Source organism: Stigmatopora argus, chromosome 3, assembly GCF_051989625.1.
Source record: "Stigmatopora argus isolate UIUO_Sarg chromosome 3, RoL_Sarg_1.0, whole genome shotgun sequence".
NCBI classification, from domain to species: Eukaryota; Metazoa; Chordata; class Actinopteri; order Syngnathiformes; family Syngnathidae; genus Stigmatopora; species Stigmatopora argus.
The window spans coordinates 15,630,500-15,655,651 of record NC_135389.1 but is presented as its reverse complement, the minus strand read 5'-3'; the positions used below and the strand labels follow the sequence as shown (position 1 = coordinate 15,655,651).

At 40.0% G+C, this 25,152-nt stretch overlaps 1 long non-coding RNA gene across 6 annotated transcripts in view; it reads right to left on the bottom strand.

The window, feature by feature from the left end:
• The window catches only part of LOC144071559 (uncharacterized), a 139,006-nt gene that overhangs the window by 36,025 nt on the left and 77,829 nt on the right, over positions 1–25,152 (bottom strand). For all 6 annotated transcript variants that reach the window (XR_013299664.1, XR_013299666.1, XR_013299668.1 and 3 more), the window contains one exon: positions 16,615–16,690. This is a non-coding gene — a long non-coding RNA (uncharacterized LOC144071559). The remainder of the gene's footprint in view (positions 1–16,614; positions 16,691–25,152) is intronic.

Sequence of the window (25,152 nt, the reverse complement as noted above, 5' to 3'; positions counted from 1 at the left end):
GAGGTTAAACCACACTTAACCCAGTGCATATTCAGTGGAACTGTACAGATGGGCATCTGGCTGTGAAAAGCGCCTACTTCAGGACAATTAGTCCACTTAATCTGCAGCGTTCTAAAGATAAATATAATAGGAAAAAGTTTCAGGAATATAACCTATTTTTCTGGCGACAACCTAATAATCCAACAATAAAAAAGTGCAGTTAAAACAAGGAAAGCATTGTGTTTTTAACATGACTCAGCATTGCTGTGAAATGTTCTTAAACGAATACTAACTCCCAAGGTGGAGTGAGAGTAAAACACTTGCCACACACCGTGCGACATGGCTTGAGATGACTGAACTGGAAAATAGAAAAAGACGGGGCTAAAAATATAAACAGAAAAAAAGAGCCGAAAAAATGGCAACTGGGATAGAAAAGTCAATGCTCACACACATTATTTTGTAGAAGAATTATTTTTTCCACCAGGAAGTCATTTCCCTGAACTCACCTAATGGTGTATTTTATACGATAATCTGATATTGATGGTCCACACATGGTTTTATGGGCACTGGAGTGTGACGGCTTAAATGAGGAGCAGCAGTAATGAAGATATCTCTCAATTAAACCGTCAAATAGTGTCATGGTATTACAATGCTTCCATTCTTCTGGCTACATGGTTAATCGGAGGCCGTATCATCGCATGTTTCTGCTTATGCAATTTATTTTAAACAGCTCTCAAAATTTAAGGACTACAGCATACTTACAAATTGGCAGAAAGTGCCAATACAGGGGCACATTTGTAATTTGTTGGCGTTGTGCCTATGTATGTGATCTTCAGTCCATCACACACAAACAAAGCAGGGGTCTCATGTAAAAAAAAAAAAGTTAACAGGTATAAAATCGGAATGTAGGTATCCCAGTGAGAGTGCTATTGAAGTTGCTTTCTCCCAGGCACTACAATCATGCATCTGACCAGCGATAAGATCTCGAACATCAGCCATGTCTATTCACTCTTCAGGTCAAGGAATTGACGGCTTCTTTTAGAACTGCATGAGCTCTTGGAAAATCTCCCCCATCTTTGTGTGTGTGTGTGTATGCGCGTGCAGTGATACGGTCCGCTAGCTGCATACTAAGAGTGTTGCCAGACAACTGGTCATGTCTTAACTAAAGCGAAACTGGCAACCATTGTTGCACTGCAATTGAACATGCCTGTGACGACTCCACTGGCAACCTTTCATGTGGCGGCAAGGTGCTACAGACCCTCGACAGCACATTGAGGTTTTTTTTTATACTGCTGGACTTCTTAACATTTTTGGGTTCAGGCTCATTTCATGGGAGAGATTTTTTTTTACAATGACACGCTCATAATACTAATCCCAGTTCAACATTCTGTATAGAAAAAGACAAATCATATGATAAAGGATCCCCAAGGTACGGATCACAGGTTGGGAAATCACTAATTCAAAAATTCTGAAGAGAATTACAGCAGAATATGAAGGGACAAAGTTGAACTTGATATTATTTGAGGCCACTATTCAAAATATGGAATGACTAGTAATGCTCATTCCAAAAACAATATTGATTTCACGGCCGATGCAGAGTACACTATACTCTTACAACGTGCTGATACTACAAACTGACAGCCTGAGATAGTTTCCACGTCGGCTCCATTAACTACACTACCTAATCCTTTTTCATAATTTCCTCGACCACTCAGACGGAGACATAATATACAGTTACAGAAATACAATGTACTATGTGTTATAGCTAAACACATTCATCTAGAGTACTAGAAAGAATTGCTGACTAAAGGATGTACATATAAAGAGAAATCCTGAGAGATTACATAAGACATCCAAGAGAAATGAGTGGCAAGATTACCTGAATGTTTAATAAATCAGTGATTTCAAGTTAAAACAAAATAAAGAGAGTTGAATTTAAGTGAAGCCAAAACCATGTTCAATGATTGCAGCTGTTGTATGCTTTCAACATTAAGTGGTAAAATATTTAAAAGCTAATAAAGAATCGACTGTTTTGCTGAGGCGTCCGCTGAGGGGATAAACCCAAAGTTAGTCTAAGAATTACAGGACATCATGGATTTATCGTACTCTTGTATCGGTAACTACTCAAGCGTAAGTACTTGTAAGTATATAGTCAAAGTACAGAAAAGCAAACAAACAATCAGAAACACCGGGGGCAAATTGCAACAAAGGCGATTGGTTGTGATGTCATCATAGAAAACCTCTTTTCCCAGAAAGATTCATCAGATTATGACCACGGCAAAGCCTTGCTCGCAACACTCGGCTAGCTGCACCATATGGTTGGATCCTAAAACCACGGTGGGAAGGTTTAATGACAGAGCGGATGTGCGCCGCACATGCCGAGGGATGTTGGGTTTGGGGGAAGTGGGGGGATTGGGGAAAAAAAGCAACACTCATCAAGCCTTTGGCCTGGAAAGGCTACGCAAGTTCAGCTGTACGGGCGGGGGGGGCAAGGTTCGTGCGATCCAGACGTATGTCTGCAACAAAAGGCAGGTGACTGATCCCTAGGTTTGCTCAATGAATCCTGCATCATTTCCACAATGGAAAGTCCGCGTCACTGACCTATTTTAGACAGTAATAGCACTGTTCTTTCCTCAAATAGTAGTACTAATGTGCCCCACGGTCCACAATAAGGGAATATGGCCAAAATATAGTGATACGGCGAGCCAATCCTCTCGGCAAATATGCACAGCTGCCGACTTGGGGGAGCAGGAAAGAATAAACAAAGATGGACTCGTAATTAATGTTTACTAAGGCTGATGCAACCGCATGACATTTCTGGCTTGTCCGCTGACCACAAATGAGCTCCATCAACACGCAAACATGTTTAAACACACTCAAGTCGTTCACGCATATTGGCTGCCTAACTAAAACAGATTATTAGAGACACACCCAAAAGAAACAATCTTAAAATTGGAATATTACAGGAATAATAAGGAATTGTGAACAAACTTGAAAACTTAGGGCCTAACTGGACTGATTATGATCCATGTCACATCTGTGGTCTGTCCCATCCAGTTGCTGATAATAGCAAACCGTATTTTGGGAACAAATCAATCTAAAAAAGTGACAGAAAAAGGATACAAATGAAACTCCCTTTTTGAAATTTAAACAATATGAAAAGCATTTTCTTTCTGTTGAATTCTTTCCGCTATTGAACATTGTGCTTGGACACACCCATAATGAACGGCTTTGGTTTTGAGGGTATGATTCAGTGCACCCAGACACAGAACCTGATGTGATAATATTAGCCCCACTGAGGTGAGATGGGATGCCGGGCAGCCCGAGGAGTAAGACGAGGGCGAGGGAAATGATTGATGGAGTTGTGGCTGGTCTATAAAGGTCTGTAAAGAGAGCTTGGAGATAATCAACACCAGGGTGTCGCCCCCCACACCCTAGGCTCCCACCCTAAGCCCTCTGTCGACACTGCACATGTGCTCACAAACGCTGACTCAAGAGAGAGACCAGACGGCCGCTTCCGAATGATCAGGAGGAGGTAGCGGTGATGAAATTCTGAAGGTCGGCTGTAACAAGCTATCCCTCGCTGGGTGTTTTGTTCCACGTAGTCCCCCTCCCCTCACACCCGCGTCACCTTCCAACCTTTGTGTTCACCAGAGGGGTGGGGGAGGGGGCAGGTGAGTAAGGATGGTGGTGGTGGTGGTGGTGGGGGGTTGTGTTACATCCCTGTTTATCTGCCGGTGACCTCTAGCCGGCAATTCTGCACTTGATAAGGGGAAGGCTGGCCTCATAATGTGCATGGCGGCCCGATATCAGCCTTGTATCCTTGTGAAATTGATTATCGGAGGCCGGGGCGGCGTGCAGAATATAATAAATAGAGATGACACGTAAGGCGCACACGGCAACTTGTAGGCTGATGGGGGGAGCGCCACCTCAGCAATTACCCACTGGCCACTTAAAGGGGGTCATGCAGGGCAGGTTGCGGTGCAAGGAGTTATGGGTATTTCTTATTTTTTCTCGCGCTTTTTACCGCTGTGCAAGCGAAGGGCATCTAGATTTGGAAGACAACTTATTACTAACCCTTTTCTGCTCTGCTTTTATGCAAAACCTGGTAACACGCACAAGCGTAAATAAGGGGCAGTGCAAAAAATCAGGGCAAAAGGATGGTTGCAGGCAGTCACATTATTTTATATGGCCTATTAAAGTAAATGAAGTCTGTACAATGTATATTCTGTGCCCAATGTTTTGTCATAGTCATCCTATTCAAGACATTTGTCTTTATGCCTGACTCAGTCCAAATGATTTCAGCCCAATTCTAGCCCGACAGACACATCATGGAGAATCATTGACAGTCACGGCTGACATTTTCAAGTGTGTGTGTTACGATGCCTGATGTAGTGTGTCACAAATACACGGAAGCCCAATCTGGAGTTTCACAACCACATTTCAGGAAGTTTGGTATGACAGAAATGTTGCTCGTTGTGCCGCATAGTGTGACATGTCCTACACGTTCTTACTATTTGTTAAAGAATATTGACCAATTGTTTCACTTTGTGATGGGTGTACGCAATCTCTTGCGCGCTCTATCTCTTGTTAATCAACAGCATCAGACACCTACACATTCTCTATGGACCACACAGTTAAGTTCGTCCACTCCGTGCAAACAAAATGAATAATGAAACCTTTTTTTGCCCTATATTGTTTATGGAGAATATTTTGATCGGAGCCTGCCAACGTCACTATATGATTCAAAGTGCCCCTGTGAATATTAATTTATTGACAGCTGCTTGTGCCGCCTTCCGACCAAATAAAATGCCGAACCGTGCCCTTCATTGCAATGCGCATCGATCAAGCAGGCTCTTGTATTGTAGTTTGACAACTCACCCGTTCCAAGACACAGTGCGACACAATGACACAATATTGTGTAATCTGATACTGCGATTGTCAGGCAATGACCTAATATCAATGTACCATAGGTTCACAATTGTCTACAAGGAATGGATACCAGCAGTGCCCTTATTCTTTTCAATTTTGGGGGGTCATTTTTACTGCCAATTTTGGCATTTACCAATTTGTAGGGAGGACAATTATTTAAAGACAATTCACTCAAACCTGTGAGAAACTTGGTTTTCTATTACAATAAAATGTTTGGGAAAAAGTCAGAGTACTGGAGTCTCCGAAATGTAAGTCATAACACTGGTCAGGTCTTCTACCTCATGTAGACCCCGTTAAAGAGCAGTAAAGGGCGGCACAAATTAAAAAGTGTGTAGCCACCCGATCCGTGGTCATTTTGTGGAGTTCAGGCCTCTGCGCTGGCTAAATGTTAGCACACAGCTCAGCATGTAGATGCGCTTGCTCGCCGTTTCGATGAAGAAATGGCGACGGCTGTAAGCTGCCAGGCAAAACCTTTATATCTATTTGTTCCACTTGTCTGCTCCTCAATGAGTTTAATCAGCTGAGAAGAAGCCGCGAGGGGGGGTGTAGCCTTACCCGCCCATACATTAGAGCGCTCCCTCTCCACTCCCCTTTTCCTCCCCCTTTAGGCTACACACTCAAAACACACACACCACCCCTGAGTCCTATTCTCTGTGCATCGATGTGAGAGTGGAGGGTCTCCCTCTAGCCCCCCCTCCCCTCCCCATTGCCTCACGGATTATCAAGTACACTTCAATTACTGCCGATCGATACACTCCTGGCTGCAAAAGGGAGTGTGAGGGGAAATTAGACAGACTTTGGGTATGGCCGTGACTACAAAGCAATGGATTAACACCGATATGCATCTCTTAATTTACATCTGGAATGGACCCATTCTCCATCAGCACCGCGCACATTCACACAGGCTTTAAGGGGGACTTTGTGAGAGATTGCTTCTTTAAGTGCCGGGCAAGGTGAGGGCAAACCTGACACACGATGTGTGCGGATTAAAAGCCGCCCAAGTCACCACTGTAACGATGAAGCCAAAAGCGAATATTCCGTCTTCAGTGTGTATGCCCAGCATTGATCATGACTCATTAAACGACTAAGGACGCACTAATACAACAGTGCACCAACTGTGCCATTTTACAAATGATTTGGATAGTTGCTAAAAGAGAGAGAGAAGGGAGTGTTTCTTGCCTTCCTAAAATGCATGTCAGCAGATAAGACAATGGCTGGCATTTGGTGGAGTACTCGTCCCGCTAAAAAGAGAGGAAGGGGAAATGAAAGCAGTACTGTGGAAGAGGATAAAAAAGAAGTAAAAGTGTAGGAAGAGATAACCAGTGGCTGTATCCCCTCGGGGCACCCTTGTGAAGGTCTGGCCCATACCTCTGAACCCCCCCCCAGGTCATGTGCTCTCACTCTCCTACCCTTCCTCTCTGCACAGGCAGTAAAAAATGCTCCAACACCTGCGTTCCGCCCTCGCTGCAATGCGCCGCCGACTATATATTTCATCTCCAGACAACTAAACAAACGGAAGGGCAGGATTCATGGTCTTCATGGAGAAACAAAACCATCTAGTGTGGGCCACATTATAATCATTTTAAGATTATTAAATACGACCTTCAAACATGCAGAGGAAAATGGAGCAGGGTTCAAACATATGGATTTTTAAAACCCAATTTAATATTTTTAAATGCAACTTGGCCCACCCTGAGGTACACTGAATTGGTTGCCAGCCAATCACTGGGGGACAACAAGAACATGCAAGCTCCACACAGGAAGCCCGAGTCCGGGTGCTTGAGACATTTCAAGTCTCATTCGTTCTAGTATATTTTTTGGACCGTTTAAAAGGTTTAAATATATATTCTGCTAACAATTATTTCACATTCTAAACACATTGTATGTGTGTTGAACCTTTGACCTTTCATCATAATCAATTAGGGTCATAAATATTATCTTCCACTCTTCGCTTGTTTCTTTCTGTTCTGTGATTCTGACAATTTGTTCGGGTCATGATAATGGCGGTCTGTTTACAAGTCCCGCTCAACCACATCCACTCGTCTCATCTCGATGTCAGAGTCAGCAGTACTGAGGCGAGTGGGAGTTTAGTTTGGGGGTAAAATGGGCCCCCTTCTTCAAATAAAAATGGCTCTCAAGTGAAAACACCTCAATCCGCCAATCATTTTAGTACTCCCCCCTCCATACTACATCCTGCCAGCTCCCACGGTTCGCCTTGGAAGCGATTCGTCCCCGAGAGTTGAGCAGAGCCACTCGGCGTTCGCCCGGGCCCCAAAAGGCATTGCCCACCAGCCGCGACTCTCGCTTTCTTTTGTCCGCCAAATGGAACCCAATTAAATCAACTGTTCTCCAATTAGAATTTGGAAGAATCTATCGTGTTCAGTGGTCTAAATCCCACCGCTTGACTTCTTTCTCTCTTGTAGCTCCTTTCCCGGAATCGGTTACAGAGAAAATGAGAAGAGCTATTTCCTGCAATGGGATACTCCTGGGTGTCTTTGTAGTTGATTTTTTGGGGGGGATTGCTCTGTTTGCTCAATATGTTAATAGAGCATTTACTCCATTGTTTGTAGACGATACACATGGGATGATATTACGGTGAAAGTTGGGTTAAGAGTGGTCACCCTGAGAAATTATTGAGAGTTTGTTACAAGAAAAAGTCTAAGAAATACACACAATTACCAGAGAAGTTTACAGTTTTATAATGAAATTACATAAAACCACCGACCCTTTGAAGATGTCTAATGAAATGGAGTGGCAACCAAATTACACTATCAGCTACTAACAGTTTATATTTCTAGAAATAAGTGCTGTATAGAACATAGTTTTTTTTACTACATCCTTGTAAAATTGGGTGATAGAAATTAGTTTTTGTTAATATTTAATGTACCGAGCAGTAGGAGTGATATCTACATTCTGCATTGCGGTACAAAAAAAAGAGAAAAAACAAAATCCACTTGTCTAGTTGATCTTTCAGGTGAGCTAAAATCAGAAATGTATGCATTAGAATGTATTTGTTTTCTAATTAACCTATATTCCGCTAAAGCAATTGGAGAGAGATTATTATTTGCAAAAACGACCTGGCTACAGATAGACAAAAAAACAAGGAAAAAATAAAGGCAAATGCAAACACATACGCTGCAAACGTACTAAGTAAATTGGTAAATTACTAAACGTTTCATATACAACATTACATTACTCCATAGTGTATGATAAAATGAAAAACAAATGGGCCTTGGTCTATCAATAAACTAGATTAACAAAGTACTAATGTCATAATTACAGTAAATACTTATGGGAAACATATGGAAATCAACTGAAAAGCAGCAGCCATAACCAAGAGTGCCTTCCTGTGTCGTATAACCAGTTTGTCACTAACTGACACTAATGCAGTGGCTAAAAACAACTATGTGAGTATTTGCTTGAAAAACACTAATGAGGCCATAAAAACATAAAATGAAACACTGTTTTAATGGTGGCAAGCGGGTGTTATATCTTTTGACGCACAAAAACATTTTTACACTGCTGTGCAAATGACTTCATTATGTGCCTTTTGAACAGTGAAAAGTCACAATTACTGTAAACAGATGAAATGTCATCAAACTCATAAATATAAAACGGGTGTGGCTGAGAGTGTCCCTAAAATCCTGCGTCACCACTAACTAAATTCTACTGTGCTAATAAAGAATGTTATTCTCTGTCATTTTTTTTACAATTTAAAAAATATATATCATATAATTTCTAATAATGGACACTTATAAACCATACTGCTTTTTCAAACAAGTCAAATGAATTTCTTCTACCACTATTGCAGAAAGGTCGCAACCTCAAACTCGACCATCTTCAGTATTTCCACACAAGAATACATTTTCTGGGCAGACAAGGTACAACAGTCCAAGAAAAACAAAATGGAAACCATCATCACACGAAACATCGCAAATATGTCAATATTTCCAAAAAAAGCAGTCAAATAGAGTTTCAACTTTGAAGGCTATGTGTCACAGTCTGGTGGAAATGGCCTTTCCTCCTCTGTTCCAGGAGCTTGCACTCATATGTCGCCCTCACACAGCGGCCGCTATTCGATTAATACAAGGACGGGCATATTTTAATCTGCACACATGTGGACAGAGAACCAATGACTTGGAGCTGGGCCACATCATTATTGCCTAATAGCCGTGTTCAGAAAGTATGGTCCATTGTGTTTGGTACGAGAGGGGCCACACACCCCCTCTCTTCTCTTGCCACTCAAAATCACATCCAGCTAAACAAACCAGCAGGCTGGCTTCCTGTGGAGCGGCCATTCAAGTCGCAGGCACTAGTTAAGACCTCTGCAACCCGCCGCTATCGACATGTGGACCTCTCGTCGGACCCCCCACCCCAGCCGCCACTTCTCCACCTTACTCCCCGAAAAGAATCTGGTCTTAAAACCTCGTTCCCTCACTTTGTTTACATCAGCCAGTTGTTATCTTTAGAATAAATGTGGGCAATCAGCCCCCTGATGTGATGCAGTAATAGACATGGCAATCACTGCAATTGCAATGCAAAGACAATAAAGTTACTAAATGGACCAAGTGTGCTCTGCCTGATTTTCCAGTGATTTATGAACAAATAATCTCCTGATTATTTGCCACCCTTACATCAAAGTCATGTTAAAAAGTCAGACTACTTGAAGATTTTTTTCAAGGTAATTTGGAGTTAATGAGACAAAATTTCCCTTGAAAATAAGACTGAATGTTCAGCTGGATACATCTTATTTATTTTACGTAACCTTGCATGAGAAGAGCCAATATGTAAATAATACCGCCTGGACACTCCTTGTTTTAGATATTTGACGGCCCCCCACTTTTACTTTGTTATGCTTATCTGGTTTAAGAATGGAGGCTCATTGTGTGAAAAGAATTGGTGCTCTTTACTGTCCATCACTGAGCAGTGACGGACACTGACACATACAAACCTACGAAAATCTTTTTTGTGCTCTAATTAAAGGTAAAATAGCTTATACTTGCATACATTTTAAATTAGTGGAAATGCATCTAACAAGACAAAAACAAGTGTTTTAATTATTTTTAACCTGACAGAACCGTGTTCCTGTTCTATCTTCATTAAACGCGTGCAGAAAAATGAGTGAAAAATGTGCCAAATTACACAAAACTAAAATTAGGGTGACATTGTTTTCAATGCCCAGCGATAGAATGTTCTTGTTCAATAATTCATAAGCTTTACATGCTTTATTTAATCACATCTACAAACCTTTGTGGTTACGATGCAACCCCTGCGTAAAGACATATATAAGTTGATCTATCGGGATGAGTTTAAAAAAGAGAGTACAAAAAAATACCATAACCAATAATACAAAGAAGCTTCTGTAAAAATTAGTATTAAAATGGTTGTATTCAATGCAATTCTTAGACGTTGCAAAATGAATGAACCTTCTCCTGCACTCCCAACCTCTGCACTTGGCTTGGGAAAGTTCTTCATTAACATCAAGCCAGAGCACTTGTTGTTCCAGCTGCACATGCAGGCAGGTTAGCCGGTGTTTAATCACCAGTACATTAAAGAAAAAAACAGTCAAAGTAGCTTGATTTGTATCACACAACATGAAATTGGGATGCGTAATTTGTAACATATGGAGAACATTTTCAAAGCATGATGCACAGGAGTTGCATTAGAGTAGCATCCTGTACGAGCAGTGAGTCTCACTGAGTGTAAGAGAAATAAAAAGGAATGACCGTTTTTTTCTAATGACTAATTCCAGGAGAAGAAGAATGGAAAAACAGAAAAACAATTAAAAGTCCCCCTTTTTCCTTCCCATCCAGACATTCCCACACATTTTTTGGCAGCGCTCTGCTGATGATCTCCAGAGGCTTTGCTTCACGAGGAACTTGTCAGGAAAAGATCCGCATTTCCCAGGGACGAGTGTGGGTGAAAGTGAGAAGGAAACAGAGAGAGGCAGAGCACAAGTTTGAGTGAAAGCCAAAAAAGTGAGAATTAAAAGGAATAGAGGAGTTCATGTATTGACAGGGCGGGTTAAGAATGTGAAGGCTGGGCTCAGGCTGCAAGGGGATTTGTGAGATTCACAAAGAAAGCACAGCAACTGCTAAAAAGTGAATGGGAAAAATGGCAGCTATCTGTCAGTGACTTTTGTACGTCCCAAGAACTGTGGCAATAGACGAGCGGTGGAGAAACAAAAAGATCCTTTAATAAGACTTTAGTTCTTCAGAAAGTGACCTGGGGAATACAAGTGCATTGCTAATCAGTTTAACCCTGTTACACCCTGCACAACCCTGCACTTTCACATGATGCGTGGCTGACAGAAGTGCCAGGCCCACTCGAGAGTTAAGCACGGCCCCGGTGCCCGGGGCCGGGGCAAAAGCCCCGACCCCCAAGGCACGTTGACCTGACAGGGGGACGCATCTCGTGGCATTTTGACATCAGTTTCTGGCACAATGGCAATCTCTCCAACGGCATCTTATAGACTTCTCAACCTGTCGCTATTATAATATTATACTCATTCAAATAGGGGCTCATTGCTTTTGTTTTTTGATTTGTCACCAGTGACATTTTGTTGACGGACTGGGTCAGCTCAATGAGGAGTGGGTCACAAGCTGACAGAAATGCCAAAAATGGTTTCCTTGCCTATTCAAACACAATCACCAGTGTTTGCTTTGGCGGCAAATGACAACTCAAGTAGACGTCCAATAGGAAGGTTGTTTTTTCTTCCCTCGACATTTTGGAAGGCTGTTACCATTAACCACGTATTTACAAAAATTTAGAACTCCATATTTTGGACTAACAAAGTGACAGAGCCACAGGCTCCACCTGAATTAAAATATGTTCCAGGATCATTTTGAAAAGAAAGATGTCTTAAACAAGTGACAAAAACAAAACAAAAATCAAATCACTGTTTTAATATCATTATGACATGACTGATATTTCAACTTATCTCCTCAGGGGTCGCCACAGCGTATGATTTGGTTCAAGTTTTATGCCAAATGCCCTTCCTGGCACATATGACACAGGCAGGAATCGAAGGTGAACCTATTCGAAATAATTATGTTATCACTGTTCGCAGATGATGCTTAATATTTAGATAAAATGAATCTATGTATTGTAAATTTGTTTTAGTTTGAATTGGGAAAACATGGTTTTAGTTGAGCATTGACAGTGTACTGTATTTTCAATTAAATATCTGTGAGCTGAGTCCTGCCGCAAGGAGGATCATTTCCTGTAAACTCTGTTGATCCCTTAATGACTAATAACTTAAGGATGGCCAGGCTTGTTTTCTTTTACTCAGCCCGGGGGATCTTGAAACTTCACAAGCCCAACAGGAAGTCACAACGCGTCACACCCGTTAGGTCAATAAGCTCTTGTGCATGGCTTTCAGCTGTGGATATATTTATATAAAAAGAGCTAAGCTTATTTCGTTTGCTTCATGTGCTGCTTATGTTGCACAATCACGGAAGAGCACTGCATGTCCTGGGGAATGCTGAGAAGACACTAACTATGTTTGTCCTAAAATTAATATTGCAAAAGACACAGCAAAAGGAAGATATGGACCAAAGAAATTGGGACCACAATGTGTTCGTAAAATGAGAATCATTGACATTCTTTTTAAGTGCATTCAAGTGCCCCAAGTTGGAGCCAAGTCACTATTTTACAGTAAAAAATACGTCATTACATAAGCTGTAAGTAGTGCTATTTCTAATATACTATTTCTAATTCTGTTTTATTACTGCACTATACAGTAGTTCTATTCTAAAAGTTTGATCTCACCATGAAGGGACATTATGAGCCTGTTTAATAGCATATAAGCTCAAATATATAGCTGGAAAATGGACCCTATTTTCATCCAAGTTCATCCGCTGTCAATCAGCTACTATTGAACCAAACTTCATATACGCTGATGTGATTTATGCTGCGAATGAATGACAGTGTTTGATCTATATTCACCTGAACCCTTGTGCATTTGGTGCTGTGAGCATGCACATAAATCAAAAACATCCAAAAGAGCAGGTGCACTGTACTAAACCCACACACTCTGTGAGCTCAAGTCCACAGCTTTGCTCTGCTTATTGCACTTGTGTAGTTAAAATAGGCCCCTGTGACAGGCTTTGCCGCTTTTTTGGGGACGGGTGGTGGGACGTTGGTGTATGATACTTAAATCCATGCACACCTGCATTTCTACAGACAAAGGCAATGCATGCTTAAAGTAAAAACAAACTAAATAATCTCGAAGGAAAGTTTGGCCAACAATAAAATTAGAAAATGTTCAAGCATTTAAGAGAAACAGCAGAGTGTAAAGTCAATAAAACATTAGTTTTGGTTATCGCTAGATTATAGAGCTTCCATGGTAGTAATTTTTGCACACACAAATTCATAACCCTGTCGTAAACCCAGGACCACCTACATGGGTTTTTTTCTCCAAAAATTGAAGGTCAACCAACATCCTGGTTCAAACACAGTCTTCCTTAACTGTATTTCCATTGTTAGATTGAATGTTCTTCGTAAATGTCCTTCATGAAACATCTCCCAATTATTTGTAACTTTAATGTCTTCACCTCTAAATGCTACTAAACAATCCCAACAGTATTAGCACAGAGTAAAACTGTCCGGCTGTCGAGCAATGTACTATAAATAAAAACGAAAACAACATTTTAAAGCATCTCAAGGTTAAGGTTTAACAATATAGCTTTGGCACAGTGCCATCGGAAGCATTTGTGCACTCATGGGTATTATATATTGCAAAAAATTTGGGTCGGATGTCTGAAGCTGGATATTCCCAGAGTGAAGTGAGCGTCAGTTTGTCTTTATTAGGCAACAAGCGAGTAGAATCAATGTTGGGGAAACTGTACACCTTCTTCTCTCTAATGTGCCATTAAAAGCCATTCAGAGTGACTGAACAGTTGTCACCAGAGCTAGAGAAACACTGAGTAATCAATGGTAGTTAAGAACTGTAATTTATCACCTTGCCACAAGTGAGTGTCTACAAAGTGAGCTCCCCACCCCTTACTCCTATCCCTGCTAGATGGAATGTACTGGGGGTGGCGATGCGGTGATGAGAAGCACACAAGGGTCAGGGCCCAATTACTCTTCATCTGCAGAAGCACAATTCAATTGGTGCATTATCTAAGCATATCAATAGTACAGAATTAAAAGTCATTGATTTGGTTAAAAGAAGACATCAGGAGCCAGAGTGCCTTCAAATGATGGAATGGGAGGAGCCAATTCAGTGGTGCAATAGTTTAATTAATGTAATATAAGCTGCTTTAGCAGAAGCTTAGACACAAGTTAACTTTTGTCCAGATCATTTTGTTTGGACTGGAGAACCCAATAGAGATGGAAATTGCTGACTAATTCACAAGACTTTACGATAAACACGATAACAATAGTTAAATATTAGATGGTTAAACTGAAACAGTTTCATTGCAAGTGCAAGATGTGTTACATTCGAAATGATCGTTGCTCAATATTGTTTTGGTGTATACATTTTTATTGAGACATGAGCGATCATGTGATAAATTGATATTTTGTCAAATACCTTCCACCTAACCTTTATGTTTTAGAATGGAGCTACATGGTTTTACTATAGGCAATGAAGGGAGTTGATTTCACTGTTGAGTCAAGCATCCAGAAAAGCTCTCCCAGGGAACATAACTCGATGGACCGAAAATCAAAATACTAAGAATCCATCACGTTGTGCATGAGCAATCCGAATGACCGTTGGAGGGATTGGCAAAAAGTGCCAAAAAGGGAGAAAAATGTCTATTTCAAGAGCATTATTATTTTCATTAATCATGACCGCCCCCAACACCCACCTCAACCTATCCTTATGCCTTAGGGAGAGATCTATTATACGCTCCATTTAACCACAGCCATATTACCTCGTATGTTTTCCTGGACGACCAAATAAGACTTAAGAGATAAAACAATTTACTGTTCATTATGAGCCATGTCAGTGGAATCAATCTATTAACCTACGTTAACTGGGATGGCATGGCAAGATCACGTGGACTGAACTGAACTAAAATAAATGGATATTTATGCTTTGGATGTCTGCGGCCATAAAACGACTGGGCATTTAATTTGCCCTGGGCTCTTGGATGGCTCTATTTTTCTAGCGGAGCCGAGGCGCCCTCGTCGCCTTTAAGCAGCCTCTGACCTGTGAAAGATTCTAACAAATTAGCTTCTATTGTGAAGCCAAAGGTGCCATCAATGAGGAAATGCTCCAATGGGCCTAAAGTATGATGGCAGAGGCGAGGAACAGAGCAGGGAACCTTGACATGATTGAATTAACCCTTTGGAGGTAAGGTGCTGATAAGGATGGTGGTATGAGGTGCAGAGGTCTGTACTGTTTGTCTCACTGACAAGAAACAGGTGCCACTTCTTAAGTATAATTGGCACACGGGCATATGAACCGCTAAAGTTGCATGCTAATTTGATTTATTTCAAGAACGAATAGTGTGGCGCTTCAAGAAATTGTTAATTAGAACGCGGCAGTTTGAGGGATTCTGATGAGAGATGAGTGACGCTGACAAGCCTTTTCATTATGTTACCAAACACTGATACATTTTTAAAAAGAATTTATTTTAGCACAGGCAAACTCAGGGCTGAAAATGTTGAGAATAACTTAATAAAGGTGACATTGATAAAGGTTTTGAAAAAAATCTGGATTTAATAATATTGTCACCTTAAAAATGGAATTATTACCTGATTTTTGGATGACATTGACATCAATGAAAATAACGCAATAAGAATTGATCGTTTGTTTTGTACATTATCCCTTTACTATAAAAGCCAGTCGGAAGTGACGTACCTAAATGTAAACAGCTCTCAGGGGTACATACGATTATTTAGTTGGATGAAAATTGTCTCAAAAAGCGACAGTCATTTCCATTTTCACGAGTCAATGGTCACATTTGACAAAATTGGCAGACAATAATAGAAGACGCAGTGGAGTTAAAGGCCCATTAAACCTTTCCATTCAATATACAAAAGAACTCTTGTAAACTGTAGCGGTGAATGAATTGTGAGGCTGTAGAAAATAAAATCCAAAGAACACATGCAGGCAGCATATAAAAGATCCTACATATTAGATTTAATCCTATTCATGTCGTTGCATGGTCAAAATAGTTGTGAGTGAGGACACGGGCATTATCATATTTTTAATCAGACTTCAACACCTGTGACACTTTCCATCACAGACAGAGGAAGGTGCCACCTATGAATATATGTTTGGATAGAAAATTAAGTTCATAGGTCACTGCCGTCTGAGGGCTAACGGGGCAGGGAAATGGGCTTGTTTATTTTTAAGCCAAGTCTGATTTCATTAAAACGGAAGAAAGGTCAGGATGACAAGAAGAGTGGATTTCGGCAATGAAAGTGAACCACGGCACAGAACGAGCCACTGGGGTGTCCGGCTTTACTGGTTGGCAACTAATTCTCAGAGAAAAGATTGTTCATCGATAAAACAAAATTGCAAAGGGATCAGGAGCAAAAATAATAGTTCATTAAAATGGAAAACCAAAAATATTGACCAGGCATGATTTTCAAATGATATCATTAAACCTGAACGATGCGTAAACATCATTTGCAATAAAAATGTTAGTTTTTTTTCCATAATTGGAGTGTTCAAGGAAATATATGCAGCTCAAGGCTTTAGAAACAAGTGAGAAAAAAATACCAATAAGAAGAGAAAGGAACCCCTACCAGAGTATTGCCTTCAGGGGAGTCGGAGTGTGGAAAGGACAATGGGGTCAAAGGAACTTGATTTGTATCTTGTGTCCTGCAGGATGAGGGGATACAACAGTCAAATTCATGTTACCTGGCCTTTGGCTACCTCTTTGCTCCTGAACAATAAGATGGAATACGACAAGATGTTCATCCCAGAGGAGGAAGAAAGGAACGGATTAAAGTGTGAATGACAGAAAAGAATGAGAATGCACAGTATGATGACAATCTGCAGAAACAAATACTTATTTTTTGTTAAACACTCTGTACAACATACACACAAACATGGACACATACTGCATCTTATCACTGCCAACCCCTCTAAATAGGATACCATTGAAATCTGACTACTTAATAAATAACCACCAGTAGTTACACCTATTTGAATTGTGGTAGTGTATATCAAGCATAATAATGATATTTTTTAGACATTTGAAACATGTATAAATTCAGACTTATTAGAAAAAAGTATCCACATTTGTGTTTGTTATACATTTTTTCCACCCAATTGTTTGGACAGTCCTCTTCTCCATTTCCTCGACTCAATTCACAGGACAATTCCATGAGTGCTTTTTGTATTTTTCCGCACTGGTTTATTCAAAAGTAAATTACTAGGGCAGTAACCAACGCCGGACTCACCTATTTGTGTGTTTAATTGGCCATGTTGTCGCTGGAGTTAATTGGTTCTCCGAGTCCAGGTAGTTACTAAATGTTTGGCAGCATTAGAACCTCAGCACTTTTCCATTAATGGCGCGTGAAATGAAATGTTTGATACTGCAAATAAAATCAGTGATATTCAAGGATGTTATGGTTGGTAATGTGTTGAAACTGCCATTTAATGGGTGCCAGAAGATTGGGGTAGTGTCAGCCGGAACCGCCTGGGCCCTCTCCTGACATTCCTAGTTGCCTCTCCATTCCCTTAACGACTGTCGACACTGATTACACAGACCCCCCGAAAGCTTGGAGCTTGGGAAACGGGCTCTATTAGTAGTCCAATTAGAGGCATTAGCATTTTCAACTTCATTTTGATGCAGTGATTATGCAGCACAAAATATAAAGCACATATAAAGGTAGATCAGTCAGTGAGAAGAAAAGTACAACATACAGCATGTTGAGAGAAGAGAGGAAAAACTGCATCAGAACAACATATAAACAGGATAATAAAGCTAATCATTCGAATAAAATGTGTTAAAGACATTCACATTATGGATAGACATTTTTCTTGGGTTTCTAGGACCCCACCTGCAGCATATTTTTAATTAATTAGGAGTATGAAAACCCACATTGGCATCTTGATTATAGAGTATTTCTTGTTATTTTTTATTTTTTTCTCTTCAGATTCACTATAAGAGTGGCATGATCACAAACCAGATCATTAAAGGAAAAGCTAAGGCTAGATCTTTTGGAGAAATAGTTACAGAGAGAACACTTCAATGTTTTGTTCGTGTCAAGAGGACATTGGTAGAAGGATGATAAGTAAAGTGTTGCTGTGGACTTAACTGATATGAATTTGGAGCCTGGGCTAAATAAAGATTTGATTCAAAGAGCATTATATTCATAAAATATCTAAATAAAGAAGAAAAGCATGAAACAAATTGCATTTTATTACGACCCCTTGCATAAAGAAAATATGCACAGCATTGCACTGGACATTTTTCTGTTCCTTTCTCTTTTTGTGGAACTTTAGCAATCAATAGAGTATTGATATGTCTTCAAAATGAATTTAAACCTGACTATTAATTGCAGCTGGAGAATGCTTCCGATTGAAAGTCATTGCGATTCCCATGACGACGTTGACGTTGACAAATGGTGTAAACAAAGCGCAACGGCTCTGGGTGACTGACAGCTTTTAATGAGCACAGTAGCGTGACACTATCAGGTGAGCATGGAAATGAGGCCTCAATCTCTCCACGCAAAAGGTTATGTTCTCTTTTCGTAAGAACACACGCAGGCGGGCAAGACAGCCACCACGTAATAGAAATCCCATTTTTGAAGCGCTAAACGGACGGGGAGAGGTGACAAATTAGGGTCATTCGGTTTTAAATCCAAGTCGATCATTTTTCACATCAACACACCATCAGCATTTAATCTGCCATTACATTTACGCAATCTCATTTAGGTCCGTAATAACAAAGGCTGGTTAAATTTTCTTGCATGTAGGTTTTCTGACATATGCTGCCGAGTTTGTAAAAACATTGTCATTTAACAACATATGTCACCTTTACTCCTCTGTTATTTTGTGCTTTGAATCGAACCATTTAAGTAAAGGTAAAAAGTTGAGTGTTTTGTAATGTGTGCAATCAGGATAGACAAATGTGCAGTTCGCTAGATTGAAATACCGCAGTCCTACGTGCATCCAAAAACAACCCTCACATTTTTCAACTCACCCACTTTGACAAGATTGACATCCAATGCATTTTAACTAAATTTATACGAAGAAAATGGGAAAAATTAAAGTCTTCCAACTTGTTTTTAAACAAAAGTGTCAATGATTTAAATGGCTGTGGTTAAATGTATCGCTTGAGGTGGGAGTCAAGGGAATAAACAAGACATGCAACTTGTATATAATCTGTATGAACATGCGGCTGTTGTTTGCGATAAATATTCAGTTGCTGATGGGCAGGAGAGATAAACGACGTGTCTTGTGGAGGTTATCAGAGAGGCTGCCACATTTGGATATATTTTATCAGAGTTTATCTACCGTTTATCTGCTAGGCGCGTGGCAAAGCGCAGAAATCAAAACAAGGGCAAGATTTGGAATCAGAATGAGCTACTTAGGGAAATCAATAAAACTCTCAATGTAACCTTTTGTGTTGATGGAAAATTATGCTGCATTTAAAGTGTCTTTAAATGTTAACTGAGCCATTTTCTTTTTATTTTATATATACAAGTCTGTTAATCCGACCCAAATGTCTGTGTTTTTTATCGAGGAAATGTCAATTATCCATCCCGTCTCAGGTCATTAACATCAATGTATGACATTATACGGCAATACAATGCACAAGAGGACTGAAAGGTTGAATGCTTGAAAATATCAGATTAGCTCTAATATATTGAATAAATCCCATCTGGGCAGGCTTGCTGATTTGTTTTGATGGAAAACACACTTTATGCCAGCTGTGTTTCCATCGTTAAATAAGTGAATGACACAAATTGTATTTCCTCTCACCTACACCTGAGAGGAACCAATCAAATCGCAGCACCCTCGCCGCTTGTGTTATACCTTTTTTCCAATTAGGGCCATCGAAGGTGGGACCTCTTTTGAAAGAGTGGCTTTTAGATTAATCATATTATCCGTAGGTTGGGAAACAAGAATGCTTCCTGACCTCCTCTTCCATAAGAATCCATTATCTTAAACTATCGCAGTAATCCTGGCTTTGGGAGGGGGCTGGCGGGGAGAAACGAAGGAAGCAAGAATCAAGCCAAATAGATAGCAAATAAGATTAATCTATGATCTAAGTGCCGATTACACTTGGCCCTGCCCTTGAACACTCAGGTGCAACCTTGAGATCTGCATCCGCTCTCAGACCCCAATTGGATTGTAAAGTCCCTTAAGGGTCTCGCGTGGCCGAGGCACATTTAGCCAGGACCTAACTCCCCTAAGACCCCCCCGCCCCTCTCTCTCTTCAGAGAGTTGAAAGGTCAAGCATCTCAAAGTTGACCAGAACCAAGGTGTTAAACGTGATAGCTAATGGTGGGGTGTGACAATATAAATGAGGAAAAACATTCATGGGCTGCCCCCACACAATCTTCTAATATGATTTAGTGCTTGATTAAGAACATTTCAAATTTCTATTGTTCACTCATACACCAAGTAGAATACTTAACCTTGCTGCTATGATGAGGGGTGAAATTGACATAATTTAACATTTTTAAAATGGAAAATGTTTTTAAATTGAATGGTGTCCTTTTTAAAAATCATTTGCTCTTTAGCAAAATTAACATTCTGTATAATGGTTATAATGTAATAATGGTTCCAATGTTTCAACATGAGGCTGCTCTCTCCAGCACATTTTTTTAATGTTAATAATAATCAGGATGTCCTTGTTCTTCACTTCTTTTTACTGCAGTACATTAATATTTTTGGTTATATATATATATATATATATATATATATATCACATTCACAGTCCAGGTTAATACTCATATATTCATTAATGCTGTTCACAAACTTTATATATATATATTTTTTTTTTAATGAAATCATGATTAAAAATGTAGAGGAAAAATATCATGACATTTATCAAATTAACTTGTGAATGCTTTGGCTTACCTAAAAAAAAGAACAGGAAAGTTATAAAATATGCCATCAGACTTTTGGTGAATATGAACCCCAATCACGAGCTTCCTCTCCACTCCAATTAAGCACACGGTATTGTAATAATTGTTTTGTAATAGACTGCACATGTTTAAGGTATTCAGATCAATACATAGGACTTTACCTCTCTGAGCTTAAGACAAACATGGACGTGGGGATCGATCCTAGCCTCGCCTCAGTTTGACTCCGGAGCTGACTATTTGATTAATCTGCCTGGGCTGGCCGACTGCGAAGAACGAGCCGGGTGTACAACAGCTGATAGTTTCATACCATTAGGATGGCCTGGCTAATGAAATTTCATTTAATTTGTCAGAAAGAGAGTGCTAATGTTGAAAAGCTTTTGGGTAATAAAAAAAAAGTAGTAAGGAGGGATGTGAAAGAAAAGCCTTAAGTAATTAGTCGCTGTATTGCGGGTGCTAGTGATGGAATATTTACATTACTGTCATGGAGGTCCCTGAGAGTAATTGAATTAGCGAGGCGGGTATGCTCTTTATTTCCACATATTTCTGAGAGAAAGGGCTTAATATGTGAACAAAGCCACTGTTCCCTTTGATGGAATGGCCTTACAGGCTTAGTGAGTATCTTTTATTTCATAGTACAGACGCTCCCCTACTTACGAACGCAATTGGTTCCGAGCGATTGTTCATAAGTTGAATTTGTTTGTAAGTTGATTCAGTGCTATATTTTGTATTATAATTTATGTTTAAGGCCGATATAAGTATATTGAAGGTTTATATAAGTGCATTTGTATGTTTAAGGCTTGTATAAGTAACACGCATTGGTTTGTACTGAAAAAAAAAAAACATTTAATAAAATGGAGAGAATATGTACAGTACTGTATAGAGAGAGAGAGAGAGAGAGAGAGAGAGAGAGAGAGAGAGAGAGAGAGATTTATGTATTAGAAACTGGCCAAAAGAAGCGACCTAATGACGATTGCACAGTTTTCTTCTTTTTTTCATCATAAATGATGCGGTAGCACTGTATGGCATCATTCAATTGATTTGCAAACTTTGTGCAACGTTCAATATTTGGGTCCTGCTGCTCGATCTTTCTGTTTATAAATGGTACTGACGGTCGAACGATTCAATGCCCGTGAAACGCTCACCACTCTCACGCGCATCAAGCTTCGTTATTATTGCCACTCGTTTCAAATGAAATGGATTGCCTCTTCCTTGCAACTCCCTCAATAGAAGCCTTTAGCTTTTTACCAACCATATTCAATATTGGATGCATGAGATATTTAATGATACAAATGAAAAAGGTTCTTTGCACACTGGAGATACATTCACGCACTTCCGCATTGCAACGAAGAAGAAGGTAGATGCTGGGTGAGCTGAGCTCTCACAGCGCCAGGCGTCGGTATTAGCGGCGGAAAGAAGTACTACTCCGAAAAAGGCGCGAAATACAAAATTGGACTTGTGAACATTTTTGGACTTAAACGCAATTTGCAGACATGTTCGTATGTACCGTTGTTCGTAAGTTGAATGTTCGTAAGTAGGGGAGCGTCTGTATATTCACCCTGCTGTTATATTGTGGGTCACTTTAACCCATCTGTACCGTTTAAACAATTCTGCTTGTCAGTATGTTCATTTTACGTTTCATATTTTGGACGTCATTTTTTATGATTGAATGGCTTTTTGTGGTGAGAAATGAGAGAATATGTGGGAAAATATATTTTCAGGTGAAATCAACAGTAGTAAATTAGCACAGAACACACTGTCCCATTTCAAAATGTTGATTAATTGTGATTTATATCCTAGTTTCTCTAAACAGATAAAAATATAGCTTTGAAAAATAGACATTTTTATTGAAAATGTTTAGAGCCTGAAACTAAAACACTAAAGCAGACAATATTACCATACACGATTGATTCGCTAAATTGTGAAATTTCTTATTTTTTATTAGATATGTCTGGATTACACTGACCCTTGTAGCCAAGACACGCACACCCGAAGTAGCATAGGTAATTACTTACAGATGAGTCACATTGCTGAATATTGTGAGCAAGCTGCGAGATCCAGCCTTTTAGCCTTGTCTGCATCATCTTGAGTATATTGAATTAGCAGGTAACAGCCCCTCTATTTAAGATCAAGATTAAACCCTTGTCGTCGCCACAGGGGTGACAATGCCACAAGTTAAAAGAATGAATGGCACTGCGGAATAAAGACTGATGGCTTATATAGCAGAGAGAGCGGGTTAAGCGTAATGCTATTATAGTTTATTTTCCAAGGGTACAGGCCTCATAATGGTGTTAAAAAAGGTCTTAAGAACAAAATAATCATAAATCGGGTGGGCGGCGTGTTGCGTGTGACATCTCTATCAGGCCACATCGGCATCCTTTCTTACTCCATTCCAGCCTCACTAAGACAGATGTGCCAGAGGTGCCACAGAGAATGTATCCGACCGCCGGCTTCCTCTAATGAATAACTTTCACTTGAGCTCCTGCGATGTAAGCAGAAAGTCCGCCTACCATGAATCTGAGTCGACAGCCGACATAATATAAAGGCGACAACACTTGTATGACTTCCATTTTCTTTGCTTTCTATTGATTTTCAGTTAATAACGCAGGGAAATACTAAACGGTCGCGCTGAGCACCTAATAAATCCTGTCTGAGCTTTTTTATTGGGGCGAATTTAATAAAAGCAGCGGGCAGGGCTTGGGGATTTGTCTCGGTAAGTGCAGACAGAAAAAAAATCCGGAGTGAGGAAGGGTAAATCCAACGCAAAAAAACACGAGTAATATCTGGGCTTTTTCATTATCTTCAGTGAGAGGATTTGACCATATTTCTTTGAACTGTACAGAAAATGAATAAGTAATTACAAAAATAGAATGGCTCCTTGGATCCAAAAAGTGTTTGTCAGGTTTGGTCATTCGAGAGAGGCTCACAGTAGAGATGCTGCTCCTGCCCATAGAGAGGAGCCAGATGAGGTGATTCGGGCATCTGATTAGGATACCTCCGGGATGCCTCCCTGATGAGGTGTTCCATCTCACTGGGAGAAGGCCACGAGGCTGACCTAAGACACGCAAAGACACGCTAGGAAGACTATGTCTTCCGGGTGCCTCGGGACCTTCCCAGAAGAGCTGGGTGAAGTGGCTGGGGAGAGGGAAGTTTGGGCTTCCCTGCCTAAGATGCTGCGCCCTGACCAAACCTCAGAATATGGGAGAAAATTGATAGGTTTTTTTTGGATGTTCATCAACAATGGAACCTGGACTTTTAAGTGTGTTTTGCAAAACTGATAAGGTTCTTCATGACATGGCTATAAGCCATTACAACAACTTCGTTAAAATTTTCATTATTAAAGATCTAATAAAATGACGTCTTATAGTGGGTATTGAACATAGGTATTTAAGAAAATGTCCACCTCTGGGTGAAATGTCAATGTCACCCGGGGGTGGACAATGAGTTGTGTTCTATAAACATCAAAACACATTAGTCACAAGATTATGGATGTTCAAAATGAAAAACTCATTTAATGCATGCTGCTTTAAGAATATAATAACAGCGCTATCATTTTATTCACCCTTAGGTAAAGAAAAGAGCTTCAGAATATGACGGTAAAACATTGGCTTTCATAACTATGATGCCAATCACTTCAGGCAGGGGCTCCCTGAGCAAAAGGTCCCTAAGTAGGCTAATTATGTGCCTTTGAGAGCTAAATGAGCGCGCCAGAACTTTGAAACACGGAACAAGAGCGCAAATAAGATGTTAACTTGACAATTTTGCAGTTTCACATTTAGCTTCATTACAAGTGCTTATGTCAACGTCAATGATTTGACCGCTTAATACCCCCCAATTAAATTTATGTATGCAACTTACAGTATGTCTTTGTGCGTGAGTGGCACTCTTGTGAAGGCAGTCAAAGGGATATGTAAAAGGTACTCCTCCTACAGCAAACATTGTATTTATTTTTATTTGAAAAAAAATACCCAAATACCCAAAGACAAATATGAAAATTGCCAAATATAACCGCTACAAACCAAAAAGGCTTTTTCCTTTCTTTTTCGGGCATGGCTTATTTGGATTTAAGTTCGTGCCTCATAACAATAGATGCAAATAGTATAGCAACTAAAGTGCTGTACTGAAAAGAGCATACGACTATTGGCCTCCATATTTATTTGCGATACATTTGGACATTGGACTTCATCAACTTTGATTAACAAAGACAGCATAAAAGAACAAGTAATGACCGGAATTTAA